General features: G+C 42.1%; 1 protein-coding gene across 3 annotated transcripts in view; it reads left to right on the top strand.

The window, feature by feature from the left end:
* large2 (LARGE xylosyl- and glucuronyltransferase 2) overlaps positions 1–15,195 on the top strand; it is a 41,284-nt gene that overhangs the window by 2,176 nt on the left and 23,913 nt on the right. Inside the window, exon 2 of one of the 3 annotated variants that reach the window (XM_030121921.1) lies at positions 8,600–8,648. The gene's annotated coding sequence lies outside the window, so the exon portion shown is untranslated. Of the gene's footprint in view, positions 1–8,599; positions 8,649–14,818; positions 14,910–15,001; positions 15,115–15,195 lie in introns of those variants that run through there. The other 2 variants (XM_030121935.1, XM_030121929.1) reach the window with 2 other exon arrangements.

Below are 15,195 nucleotides of genomic sequence, written 5' to 3'. Positions count from 1 at the left end.
CAGGTTCCATATTCAGACCAGTATGACCAACCTGAACACGTATGACCAACCTGAACACACATGATCAACCTGAACACGTATGACCAACATGAACACGTATGACCAACCTGAACACACATGATCAACCTGAACACATATGACCAACCTGAACACACATGATCAACCTGAACACGTATGTCCAACCTGAACATACATGACCAACCTGAACTCGTATGTCCAACTTGAACACACATGACCAAACTGAACACGTATGATCAACTTGAACACACATGACCAACCTGAACACGTATGACCAACCTGAACACACATGATCAACCTGAACATGTATGACCAACCTGAACATGACCAACCTGAACATACAGGACCAACCTGAACATACAGGACCAACCTGAACACATATGACCAACCTGAACACACATGACCAACCTGAACACGTATGTCCAACTTGAACACACATGACCAACCTAAACACGTATGTCCAACTTGAACACACATGACCAACCTGAACACGTATGACCAACCTGAACACACATGACCAACCTGAACACGTATGTCCAACTTGAACACGTATGACCAACCTGAACACGTATGACCAACCTGAACACGTATGACCAACCTGAATACACATGACCAACCTGAACACGTATGTCCAACTTGAACACACATGACCAAACTGAACACGTATGACCAACTTGAACACACATGACCAACCTGAACACACATGACCAACCTGAACACGTATGACCAACCTGAACACACATGATCAACCTGAACATGTATGACCAACCTGAACATACATGACCAACCTGAACATACATGACCAACCTGAACACGTATGACCAACCTGAACACGTATGACCAACCTGAACACACATGACCAACCTGAACACGTATGACCAACCTGAACACGTATGACCAACCTGAACACGTATGACCAACCTGAATACACATGACCATCCTGAACACGTATGTCCAACTTGAACACACATGACCAACCTGAACACGTTTGACCAACCTGAACACACATGACCAACCTGACCACGTATGACTAACCTGAACACGTATGACTAACCTGAACACACATGACCAACCTGAATACACATGGGCAACCTGAACACGTATGACCAACCTGAACACGTATGACCAACCTGAATACACATGACCAACCTGAACACGTATGTCCAACTTGAACACACATGACCAACCTGAACACGTATGACCAACCTGAACACACATGACCAACCTGACCACGTATGACTAACCTGAACACGTATGACTAACCTGAACACACATGACCAACCTGAATACACATGACCAACCTGAACACGTATGACCAACCTGAACACGTATGACCAACCTGAACACGTATGACCAACCTGACATGTCTAAAGAAGATTCAGGTTTCAGTCACTTTCATATTTTACACATTTTTCTCATTTAGAATAAGCATCTATTGGTTTTCTTCTTCCTCCTCCTTGAACCCACCTATCTATTCTCTATAATTACAGGTTTATTTAAGTCCTTTATTTTCCTGTATTTTCCCTTTATTTTCTGTTTGTTTGTTTTTTTTTAATTTTCTGGTATGTTCTTGTATTTTCCATCTTTGCATTCTTGTCCTGTTTCTAACTTCATTCTTTTCTCGGTTGGTGTCGTCGTTGCTGCCGTTTCTTCTCTTTCATCTCCAGATGTTAAAAATAAACAGATCAGGACTGAAGTTCAGATATTCTAACTTTAAATTCATTTTCTCTCATTGCTGTAATACTTGTCACTGTTTTCAGGTCTGGTCTGTTTGTTTAATTAAATGGTTCAATCACCCCCTGTTGCTGAGTTTAGTCCAATAAACAGACGTAAATGTGTGGATTTAACTCTTCATATCTGATGGTTTCAGTTCAGTCGACATTGTTACACAAACAAAAACAGGACATGGACTTTTTCTGTCTCTGTTCAGCTGGTTTTAGTCCAGTTTTGTCTTTAACTTGTCCTGTTGACTTTAATTCCAGTCCCATTGTGGACATTAATTGGTTATTTTATGACACATTTATTTATTATTTATTCCTTAAACCTTCTCCCATGGACCCATTTATTTAATTATCTGCAGTTTCAGCCTCGTCCGTTCTGTTTCTGTTTTCATGATTTCATGACCTGTAATTTTTATCCACTTTCACAAACTGACACCTATCGATGCAGACGTTCATACCTGTGTTTATTTATTAACCTTTATTTAAGCAGGAAAAAAGACTTAAACGTGTCTTTTGCAGAGTGTTGTGGCCAAAATGGCAGAAAAAACAGAATCCCGTCCAAACGGAACACAGATGGAACCATACAGAAAACACTGAGAACAGACATAGAAAACATCTTCAATGAGTCCAAAGGGATGGAAAGTATAAGAACAATGTCCCCTAAAAACATTCAAGTCAATGTTCATTTACCTCCATTGATCTCGCCTCTGATTGGCTGTTAAACCAGGGGTGTCAAACATGAGGCCCGTGGACCAAAACTGGCCCCCAAAGGGTCCAGTCTGGTCCCAAAGGGTCCAGTCCCTTCCCAATGGGTCCAGTCCCTTCCCGAAGGGTCCAGACTGGCCCCCGAAGGGTCCAGTCCGTTCCCAAAGGGTCCAGTCCGGCTCCCAAAGGGTCCAGACTGTTCCCAAAGGGTTCGGTCTGGCCCGTTGGATGAATGTGTTAAAGACAAACGTTCAACTGCAGATACTGAAAATAAAGGATGTTAAACAAATACAAACTTTATGTTTTAGTGATAAAAAGTAAAGTTAAATAACAATCTTTACATTTACAAACTATGCTTTAAAATGTGAATAATCTGAACCAATAGGACCAACCTGAAACATCTTCATATAAATGGGTTTAATTCAGTATTATGAAATATTTTATGTTTGTAGATCTGATCTGTACAAATGAAGAAAGTTCAAATTCAAATGTTTTTCTGAATAAATTTCAGTTTGTTGATGTTTCACATTTTTTAAAGGATACTTTGTAGATGGAAACATTTTCATCATGTAATGTTGCTGTTTTTTTCTTCTTTATTTTTTTTTTATTAGTTATTATGTTGATCACATGTCATGTCACTGACAGACAGTATTAGTTCTGTTTGGTTTAGTTTATGAACGTACGTTCCTGGATCTGTAAGTGATCAGTCAGTGTTTCCATAGAGTAGGTTTCCTCTGATACAGCCACGGAACCTCAAAGGTACATCTGTTTGGAACCAGGTCCTTCTGAGGACCTTTTGGAACAGTTCTAAGAACAGTTCTAAGCGTGTTCCAGAGGTCTTTGTGTTCTTTCTCCATCTGTAGGTAGTTTTGTGGAAGGTGTCAGATCTGATCTCCATCTTGTGGTTCCTCACATTAAGATGATGTGAACAGCAGGAGGTCAAGCACCGGTGGGGGGGTGTCGTCAGCTCCGTGTGAAAGGCCCCGGGGGATGGGGGAGGGGTGTAAGAGTATGGGGGGGTTGGGTCTGCTGCGTTCAGATCCACATCAATGTTTTCATGTTGTTACTTTGATCCTGATGTTTTTACATTTAATCTGATGCTGAAACAGTTTATATGAAACATCGACAGGAAAACTACAGTTCCTTTAACACCAGTTCCTTTGTCACTGGTTCCTTTATCACTGGTTCTGTTGTCTTTGGTTCCTTTAACACCAGTTCCTTTATCACTGGTTCCTTTGTCTTTCGTTTCTTTAACACCGGTTCCTTTATCAGCATTTCCTTTACCACAGGTTCCTTTAACTCTGGTTCCATTGTCTTTGGTTCCTTTAACACTGGTTTCTTTATCAGCAGTTCCTTTATCACTGGTTCCTTTAACACTGGTTCCGTTGTCTTTGGTTCCTTTATCACAGGTTCCTTTAACTCTGGTTCTGTTGTCTTTGGTTCCTTTATTGCTGGTTCCTTTATCACCAGTTCCTTTATCACTGGTTCCTTTAACACTGGTTTCGTTGTCTTTTGTTCCTTTAACACTGGTTCCTTGTCTCTGATGGAACTCTGAAACTCTGCCGTCGTCTCCGTCAGTTGAACTCTCTCAGATCCTTCGTCACAAACAGATAAAATCCAGTGACATGCAGTGGGGTTCATGGCTGGGGAGGCACTGACTCTTTCAGAGCCAGATCTACAAATATATGGTGGCCTGAGAAACTGGAATAGAGAGAGTGAGCAAAAGGAATGGCCTGGGTATATGGGCTCTGCATCAAGTCAGCATAGGTAGACTGGAAGGAACTCAACAGGAAACCTTCAAAAAGAGCCATTTCAAACTAAAAATAAAAAAGTTTATGGTCTTACCTTTATTTGTACATGAAATCCATGCGCCGATCCTGGTGAATTAAAGTGTATAAAAAAGAAGGAAGAAGATTATAAGCGCATGAATCTGTGGACTCACAGGCGCCCTCTATCATGAGGCAGGGGTACTGTTTGCCTCCCCTAGTGACTTTTTCACTGCGGTTTTATGATTAATCTGCGAGCCTAAACACATTACGGAAATACATTCCATACGTTATGCAGATTATGGAAGGATAGAGCATATAATCAGAGTGTTTGAAAGCATTTTAACTGCGATATACAGAGGGACAGCGACACAATATTTTCATTGGGTACCAGCAGAGTTCATGAGGGGAGTAGACAGTTCCCCGGGAGGCACAGCACAGCGCTGCCTCACGGCGCATCTCCTCCCTGTGTTTGAACGGAGCATGCGGAAATTCTGCTATTCTAATTGACAAAAAAAAAAAAAAAAATATTGGATTCGAACGGAAAATGAGTTTATAGGACATACCAGCTGACAACTATCAACATTTATTATATTTTATAGTCAAGTTTTTTTTCTTTTCAAGATTGACAAGGGAGGCTCTGCCTCCTCTGACTGCACGCCACTGATAAAATCCTTCCTCACTTTAATGGTCGTGTGTAAAACCTTAAATGCACCAACACACACTGTTCATCCTGATCATTAATAATGCAGCATCTGTTTTCCTGACACTCCTGAATGCAGCAGGATGTGGACTGATGGACATCGATCCAGGTCTGATCTGGGTCCGTGTCCGAGGTTGAACCTTCTGGAGGTGATGATGATGATGAAGATGATGATGCTGCTCCAGGCTCTGGGTCGGAGCAGAACCTGCCCATAAACCTGTTTAATGTTATTTATTTCGTTAATGTGTGTTTTTATTCCAGAACCTTCTCCTTTTATTCTCTTCATCAGTTTCAGTCTTTTCTGATGCAATAATCATGTGCATAAACACACACTGACTCTGTTTCCATGACGATGTAAATCCAATAACTGTCATTAATCAGATAATATTAATAATAATAATAATGATAATAATCATCATCATAATCATCATAATCATAATCAGCTGTGATATGTTTACTGTCCCTTCGTAAATAGGATCTTTCATAAACCCTATTTCAAACGTTTCATTATCAGATTTAATTTTGTTCATTTTTTAAATTTTGTTCAGTATTTATTTAGTTTTGTTCATTTGTTCAGTATTTTGTCCAGTATTTGTTTAGTTTTGTTCAGTTTTTAGAAAATTATTTTGTTCAGTATTTGTTTAGTTTTGTTAATTTTTTCATTATTTTGTTCAGTATTTGTTTTGTTAATTTTTTCATTATTCTGTTCAGTATTTGTTTAGTTTTATTTGTCTGTTGTTGAAGAATCCATCTTCCTGTTGTTGTCGTCTTCTGTTCTTCTGTTTTCTGTCATTTCCTAATTTTTCCACATGTTCAGATGGAACTGAACTAAATAAACCAGATGAACCTGTTTACATGAAGACATGGAAGACTGGGACTAACCCATCTGTGGTAATCTGATTGAATGTAATTAGATTACTGCTGTTATCTGACCAAACAGATCATATTAGACTGTTTACAGGATCAATAACAATCAGATATTGATCAGAGGATGTAAAGGGGGTCAGTGTGATCCGGGTCCATCTGTAGACCTCCATCTGTACATACATGAATGGAAACAGATCCATGAAGGGGTCTAAGACGGTGCCCTGAGGGATCCCATTATCAGTTGAATCAAACACTGATGTATGACCAATAATAATCTGATAACTCCACTGATCAGATTTTGATCAGAGTATGAGTGTGAACGTAAACAGGGTCAGTGATGGAAAAATAACGGACTTTTAAGATGATTCTTGATTCCGTTAGACTTTATTGACAAAACCTCAACTATTCAACATGAAACCTGAGCTCAGACCTTGGTCCTGGTGGTGGTGTTGGTGCTGGTGTTGGTTCTGGTGTTGGTGCTGGTGTTGGTCCTGGTGGTGGGGCTGGTGTTGGTCCTGGTTTTGGTGCTGATGTTGGTGCAGGTGTTGGTCCTGGTCCTGGTGGTGGTGCTGGTGTTGGTCCTGGTTTTGGTGCTGCTTTTGGTCCTGGTGTTGGTGCTGGTGTTGGTCCTGGTGTTGGTCCTGGTGGTGGTGCTGGTGTTGGTCCTGGTTTTGGTGCTGGTTTTGGTCCTGGTGCTGATTGTGGTTCTGGTGTTAGTGTTGTGTAGGTTTGTCTGTATTATCTACAGGTGGGGTCCAGATGTTTGTGTGTATTGAATGGGGGCGGGGTCCATATGTTTGTGTGTGTTGAATGGGGGTTGGGTCCAGATGTTCCAGGGTCCAGATGTTCCCAGTTCTATTGACTTGAACTGGTACTAATGGACAAATGGACCCAAACCAGTTTAGATGTGGAATAAACACCAGTAGATCCATGAAGCAGCAGATGAACAGAACCAAGGTCATGTGATCAAAGACATTAGAAGAAAATAAACCAAACAGGCAAAGAATCAACAAAATGAGTCAAAAATGTGTTTAACACTATTATTTACAGGTAAACGTTGGTCATGTGGTTTAAATTGACCTAAATATTAATAAATAATCTACAAATAATCCGATCAGTGTTTTCAACAGGACACAAGATATTTTTACCCATAATGCCCTCTGTGAGGAGGTCAAAGGTCAAGGTGGTAGTTTGTGGTAGTTTGACCTGTTTAAAGGTTAAAATGGCTGAACCTCGACCCTGGTTCTGACCTGGACCTTAGTTCTGATCTGGACCCTGGTTCTGATCTGGACTCTAGTTGTGATCTTGACCCTGGTTCTGATCTGGACCCTGGTTCTGACCTGAACATTAGTTCTGACCTGGACCTTGGTTCTGACCTAGACCCTGGTTCTGATCTGGACCCTGGTTCTGACCTGGACCCTAGTTCTGATCCGTTCTGTGGTTTTAATTGGTCTTCGTCTTCTTTGAGGTTTTAACTGAGCTTCATCTACAGTTTGATCTTTGTCTTCTACATCAAAGTGCGACCGACTCATTAACGCGACCAAACGGTGCTGATTAACTCGGGTCGATCTCTGTGATGCTAATTCACCACGTCCTGACCTGACCCAGCGCTGATCCGATGGATTTTACACTTTAAAGGAACCAGTGAGAAACCTGATCAGATGGAGGATGAAGGACTCTGAATGTGGGTCCGGGTCCTGGTCCGGGTCAAGAGGATCTACCTGGTCTGATTGTTGACGTTGGTTCTGTTGGTTTCGTTGGTTCTTTGGACTTGTCTTCCTCCTCAGGGATTTTCGCCACTGTTGTTCTTTGTAAAGTATTGACCCACTTTAACGGATCCATGTGTCAGTAAAACCTTAGTCCATGTGGGTTCATGTGGGTTCATCTGGGTCTGAACCTCAGTGTAAACACTTTTAAGGTTCTGATAAAGACCTGACATCGATGGTTGAATCAGGATCAGATGTAAACAAACACATAAGCAAACACATAAACATAAACACACAAACACCTACTGTTGTTTCACACAGATCTGTAAAATTATTATTTTTTATTTATTTATTTATTGTCAGTGGAATGTCCTTTGTGATGGACAGTATTTTTTTGTAAAGCTGCATCGAGGATATGAACTTTGACCTCTGACAGACTGGTGTTTTTCATGGGTTGGTGTGAATCAGAGGTCAGTGTTTGACATTTGACCTCTGACAGACTGGTGTTTTACATGAGTTTGTGTTGATGTGAATCAGGGGTCAGTGTTTGACCTTTGACCTCTGACAGACTGGTGTTTTTCATGGGTTGGTGTGAATCAGAGGTCAGTGTTTGACCTTTGACCTCTGACAGACTGGTGTTTTTCATGGGTTGGTGTGAATCAGAGGTCAGTGTTTGACCTTTGACCTCTGACAGACTGGTGTTTTTCATGGGTTGGTGTGAATCAGAGGTCAGTGTTTGACCTTTGACCTCTGACAGACTGGTGTTTTTCATGGGTTGGTGTGAATCAGAGGTCAGTGTTTGACCTTTGACCTCTGACAGACTGGTGTTTTTCATGGGTTGGTGTGAATCAGAGGTCAGTGTTTGACCTTTGACCTCTGACAGACTGTATTTGACTATCTGCTCTTCTGTCTTTCCTTCTGGTTCCTCATGGTTCTGCTGTGTTCTCTTTCAGATCCTCTGTCTTTCCTTGTGGTTCCTCATATGGTTCTGCTGTGTTCTTTTTCAGATCCTCTGTCTGTTCTTCTGGTTCCTCATGGTTCTGCTGTGTTCTTTTTCAGATCCTCTTTCAGTTCTTCTGGTTCCTCATATGGTTCTGCTGTGCTCTCTTTCAGACTCTGCTTCTGTCGGTTCTGGACCTGGTTGGTTTTTCATCTGAATCTGGTGAGTTCAACCTTCATCTGTTCATGTTCAGAATGTTCAGTTCTTCCAGAAAAAAGACAAACCACTGAACCGCCATCTTTGATCTGACATTGGGTTCTTTCTGTTGGTCTAGAACACATTAGGGTAGAGGTCTGCATTGGCTGAGGGGGAGGGGTGGAAGGGGGTGGGGCTTAGAGCAGCAGAGTGCAGTCGGTGACAGAGACATGGCAGATTTCTGTGTTTTATCAGCGTTCTAGTTTTGAATTCTGTAAATAATTGTATGTAATATTGATCATATTGTTTTGGAGCGTTCTACTGGTGTGTCTTTCTGTGTTTTTGTTGAGTTTTTACTGTTTTCTACCCGTATTTTTGCAGTTTGTTTAGTTCTGCGTCTTATTCATCACTGTTGAATTTTTGTTGAGAAACACTCTATAGTGGAATAATCTCCATTTTGCAATGTTTGAAAAGAACTATTAATGGAGTTAATTGGACACATTTAATGGATGTATTTAACTGGATGTATTTATAGGTTGCATTTATTGGACGTATTTAATTGGATGTATTTATTGGACATATTTAATTGGACGTATTTTATTGGACATATTTAATTGGACGTATTTTATTGGACATATTTAATTGGACGTATTTATTGGATGTGTGTCAGCTTTGATCATCTCCATCTTCATTACATATCGTTTCTTTTCCTGACAGTTTTTCTTGTAAATTGACGCAAATGGTGAAATTTGTCCAAACCTTCACATTAATGAACGTTCAAAGATCCAGAAAAATGACTGAATCTGAGTCTGTTTCCTGAGGAGTTGAGACTTTGTGTTTTTCTGCTCTTTTTTTCTTCTGGGTCAGGATTGATGGAAGTCAATAAATTATAGATAAATTAGATGAATAATGACTGAGCCCTCGGAGGGTTTTGAGTCCAGATCAGATGATGATGGAGGGCGATGGGACCGATGGACGGACAGAGTCCAGCCCACGTCCACCCGCTTCAGACAAGAACCGTCCACGTTTCAGCTTCTGCGTCTGTTAGTTAAACCGTTATCAGCTGATTTAGTCAGACTCATCATGTGAATCAGCTTCTATGAATCAGTTTTAACAACAACGGTTTGGATCCGATTGAATAATTAACAGTTGATCTGATTCTGTCGACTTCATTAATGATCAGTTTCAGACACTGAACCTGGACTCGGATCAAAGAAACCGAACTGAGGATCCTTTTACTGCATCATCTGATTGGACCAAAGGAGATTTATGACATTAGTTTAACCATGTTTTATACCAGAAAATGAACAGAAATAAGCAAAAGGAAAAACAATGAACAAAAATAAGCTAAAGGAACCAAAATGAACAGAAAACATCTACAAAATCAACAAAATAATTAACAAAATCAACAAAATAATCAATAAATCAAACAATAACATCAACAAATTGAACAAAAATGAACAAAATAACCAAAAAATGAATAAAACAAATGGACATTGTGTTTTTACTGGAGGACATGAATCTGTTAGAATATGAAAATCTGTTATTACAGATTCATAAACACCAACAGGACGATACTGACATTTACAGACTTCGGTTTGATTGATTCCAAATGGTTCGTTTTGTTGCACATATTAATGTAAATGTGATAGAATTATCAAACAACACATTAACAGGTTTAGTTCAGTTATTGACGACCAAACCCAACAGAAAACAGGTGAGTAGTGGTTTTACTATGGCTAACAGAGCTAAGCTAACAGCTATAATATAAACTATCAGCTAATCATCAGACTCATTGTTCTTTTATTCTGTTAAAAAAGCGTCTGTGAGTTGAATTAAACTTGATGATTCCATAAAACAGATGTTGGAACTGTGAGATGGTTGGTTGGTGGTTCTGGTTCTGAGTGGGTTCTGGTTCTGAGTGGGTTCTGGTTCTAAGTGGGTTCTGGTCCCAGACTGATCCCTGCTGGTCAGAGTCTGGAACATTAATGCGACATGAAAACATTTGAAGACAAAGTTTTGCAGTTTTAAAGTGAAATAACTGAACACTTGACTGACAGACTCTAACCCTGATGAGGCACCTACAGTAACGCTAACACTAACGCTAATGCTAATACGGTTCAGTCAGATGTGACAGGACATGTGACCCCTGGATAATTAAAAGTGGAAGTTTGAGTCTTAAAACCCAAACTTCCTCTAAATAACTGTCTTTCCCTCATCAGTCTGTGTATAATCTGTCCGTTCATGAGACACGTTCACAGAAGCTTCACCTGAGTCGGTCTGAAGGTCATGGGGTCACCGTGGGGTCACGGTCTCCTGGGAAACACACTTTAATTAAACATGGCACCGTATCAGGCCATCACCTGACCCCTGAGGCTTATCTGTCCAATCAGATGCAGGGGTCAGAGGTCACAGACTAGGGGCGGAGCCTGGGGTCACATGGTTTTAACCCTTTAACCCTTCACATGCTGAGTGTGTAAAAGCTGCCCCCCACAGATCTAATGTCCTGGATGACGGTGGACCAGCCTCCGTGGACAGGAGTAGACGTGTCTTTATCTGTGTCCATTGTTGGTCTGCTGAACCCACATGATCCTTCTGCACATGCTCAGTTCCATCAAGGTCCAAACCTGATGTTTCAGCACAAACGTGGACCTGTGGTGTAAATAAACATGACCCCCCCTCCCCCAATTATCTGGACCCCTCCCCCCTTCTTTCAGGGGTCTGTGGGATCCATGGAGGCCTTGGGCAGGGATTGATGTGCTGACCTGAGGGTTTGATCCCAGACCAGGTCTTTGTGGTTTTGGATCCCAGACAAGGCCTTTGTGGTTTTAGATCCCAGACCAGGTCTTTGTGGTTTTGGATCCCAGACCAGGTCTTTATGGTTTTGGATCCCAGACCAGGTTTTTGTGGTTGTGGATCCCAGACCAGGTCTTTGTGGTTTTGGATCCCAGACCAGGTTTTTGTGGTTGTGGATCTCAGACCAGGTCTTTGTGGTTGTGGATCTCAGACCAGGTCTTTGTGGTTGTGGGTCCCAGACCAGCTCTTAGTGGTTTTGGATCCCAGACCAGGTCTTTGTGGTTTTAGATCCCAGACCATGTTTTTGTGGTTGTAGATCCCAGACCAGGTCTTTGTGGTTTTGGATCCCAGACCAGGTCTTTGTTGTTGTGGATCCCAGACCAGGTTTTTGTGGTTGTGGATCCCAGACCAGGTCTTTGTGGTTTTGGATCCCAGACCAGGTCTTTGTGGTTTTGGATCCCAGACCAGGTCTTTGTGGTTGTGGATCCCAGACCAGGTCTTTGTGGTTGTGGATCCCACACCAGATCTTTGTGGTTTTGGATCCTTCTTCACTGACTCTAAAGGGTTTTTTCTGCGTTTCTTCATTTCGCTCAGATCTCATCTCTTCTCTGACAGTGATCAAACACCGACACAGACCAGACGGGCTTAACCCGGTTTATCTGAACTGACTCGGGGGTGGGGGGACGGGGGGGTCGGGTGGGGTTCTTTAGGAAGATTACTCCATCCACACTTTAATATAAACTCATAGTAATAAATGAGATGTGAAAACCATAAACAGACAAATTCCTCATTATCTTCAGGTGACCCCCCCCCCCCCCCCACACACACACACACACACACACACACACACAGACACAGACACACACAGACACACACACACCCCACACACCCCTAACCCCCACAGTGGGAACTGTAATCAGGGAAAGTTTAGGGATAGTTTTTACTTGGTAATTTAGTGGGAACACACTGAGGTTTTACAGAATCAGAGTAAAGTTACAGTTCCTGATGTCACCATGTCCATCAAATGGCCAGATGTTGTCCAGGTCCAAATGTGTCCAAAGTCCATCTGTTGTAGATGTTCAGGTCTGTTTGGATCAAAGACCATGAGATAAAGCCCACAGATGAACTGAAGGATCATCAGGTTCTTCATGGTCTTTAATCTCTCAGGTTCTTCACTGATGAGCTCAATATTTTATTATCTGTTATATTATTTATATTATTTATTTATATTATTTATATATTATTTATTTATATGATCTATTATATTATTTTATTGGTGGGTTTCTTCTGTTGTAGCTGTTCTTGTCTCATATGTCCTGTTTTTCTTGTCTCCATGCTCTGAAATGTCCTCCGTGTCCTTAAATGTCCTCTGTATTCTGTATTGTCCTCCGTTTTCTGAAGTGTCCTCTGTGTTCTGAAATGTCCTCTGTTTCCTTAAATGTCCTCCATGTCCTTAAATGTCCTCCGTGTTCTGAAATGTCCTTCGTGTCCTGAATTGTCCTCTGTATTCTGAAATGTCCTCCATTTTCTGAAGTGTCCTCTGTGCTCTGAAATGTCCTTCATTTCCTGAAATGTCCTCCATGTCCTGAATTGTCCTCCGTGTTCTGAAATGTCCTCCATGTCCTGAATTGTCCTCCATGTTCAGAAATGTCCTCCATGTCCTGAATTGTCCTCCGTGTTCTGAAATGTCCTCTGTGTTCTGAAATGTCCCCCTGAGGACATTTTTCAGCTTTCTTTCCAAGTTGGACCTTGGTGGGTTTCATCGTTTACCTCCGTCTGATCCGTCCTCCTTAGTGTCTTGGTGGTGGATTTGAGGCGGATCAGGTTGATCTGGGTCAGATCCTGTTAAATCTCAGTTCTGATGAGGTGACGACCGCCCCCCCCCCCCCTTTGGTCTGGTTCTGTCCATGTGTCCGTCACATGTTCAGCTGAAACCAACAGAAATGAAAAAAAAGACCAACAGAGTCATCTATTGGTGGAGCTGAAATGACAGTCCAACCAAAGCCCCGCCCTCTGATCCAGACCAGAACCAGGTTTTATGCTGATCCAAACCCAGATGAACCACAGGATGTGTAACATCTCTTTGCTCTGATTAAAGGATTCTAAAGTGGATTCTAAACAAAGGGGGGGGGGCGGGGGGGTAGAGAACATGACTCCGTTATAATGGGGGGTCTGGGGGGTTAGTTCAGCAGGTGAAACCCGACTCCTCTTCCGTCTCTGTTTATGAGCTTCCACCCCTGTGACCTCTGACCCCTGGGGGGGGGGTGTTAACGAGGAGGAGTTAACACCTCATAAACACTGGTTCAAATCCAGGCTGTGTCATAGACCTCAAGACTCACTGGTCCGGGACCAAGACTCACTGGTTCAGGACCAGGGCTCACTGGTCCTGGTCCTGGTCCTGTCGTCTTTTCCATCTTTCTGTCCTGTTTCTGTCTGTTTTTTGTCTTTTATTTATGCCATTTTCTCTCATTGATGCTTTTCTTTTCTTCTTTTTACTCTTTTCTTCTTTTTACTCTTGTTTTCTTATGGTTAGGATAGGGTTAATTTCTTCATTGTTGTATTTGTTTTGTATTATTAACATTATTATGACGTCCATGTGAATCTGCACCAACATTATTCTGTACAAATCATTGTTTTAGACGAATCTGATGATTGAAGCAAAACAGTCATTTAGTTCAAAGGAACTTGTCTGTTCCAGTGAATGCATTGGTTTTTGTAAACACTGTCTCCAGTATCTTCCTGAATGTTGGTGAAGACTTTGGTTCATAATCTAAGCAAGAAAATCATACATTTTCACGTCTTTTTTCACCATTTTTGTGTGAATTGAGCCGTATAAAAGTTGCATCAGATGAAACATCAGTGACTCTTTGGATTTTCCACGAACATGTCTCAGGTGTTTCATGATAAACCATGGCTGTGAATGTTTAACTTCTGTCCTAAACTTCGTTCCTGTCCATTCTGGGGCTTTGATGGCATCGGAGGAAACAATGGTTTGTTCACATGATGCTGGAGGTGAAGTTGGACACTTTCACATTCCAGCACTCACGAAAAAAAAACCCCAAGCACAAAAAGCTCCGGTCTGCGCTGGTCTTTATGAACGCCATGAAAGGTGACACCACCGGGCCTCCTCCTTCCACCTTTACTCCTCCCATGTTTGAGGAGGAGGAGCTGAAACCAGAGACGGGAGGAGGAGGAGGTTTTCAGCAGAAGGAGGAGGAGGAGGAGGTTTTCAGCAGAAGGAGGAGGAGGAGGAGGAGGAGGAGGAGGAGGAGGAGGAGGTTTTCAACAGAGGGAGGAGGGCACGAAGCCATGACAGAGGAGACGAATCTGGGACAAAAGTCTCCAGGAGACAGAAAAGCCCTCAGAGGTTTATAGGAGAGGGGAGGAGCAGGAGGAGGGAGGAGCAGGAGAAGGGGGCCAGCTCTCAGAAGCTGAACTTGGACTTGTTGTCACATGCTTCACCCACGCTGAGCTGAGCAGAGGAAACTCCAGGTAGGACGACTCAGGCTAAAGGTCGACGCTGCTGCCGCTTCATTTCCCTCCTTCATCTGTTCATTCGTCCGTCACGTTGATTTAACTGAGCTGGAGTTAAAGTGTAGTCGGGTGGAGGTGGAGGTGCAGTGGAGGTGCAGTGCAGGTGGAGGTATAGTGGAGGTGGAGGTATAGTGGAGGTGGAGCAGCATTTCATCCGTTCAAGGTGCAGATTGAATCGACCTCAGATTGTTTCAGTCTCATCAAAGCGTTGTGAAGATGCTGAGGTTTTTACCCTCGCTGCAGG

The sequence above is a fragment of the Sphaeramia orbicularis genome, chromosome 3 (assembly GCF_902148855.1).
Source record: "Sphaeramia orbicularis chromosome 3, fSphaOr1.1, whole genome shotgun sequence".
NCBI classification, from domain to species: Eukaryota; Metazoa; Chordata; class Actinopteri; order Kurtiformes; family Apogonidae; genus Sphaeramia; species Sphaeramia orbicularis.
This window is presented reverse-complemented; position numbering and strand designations above follow the sequence as displayed.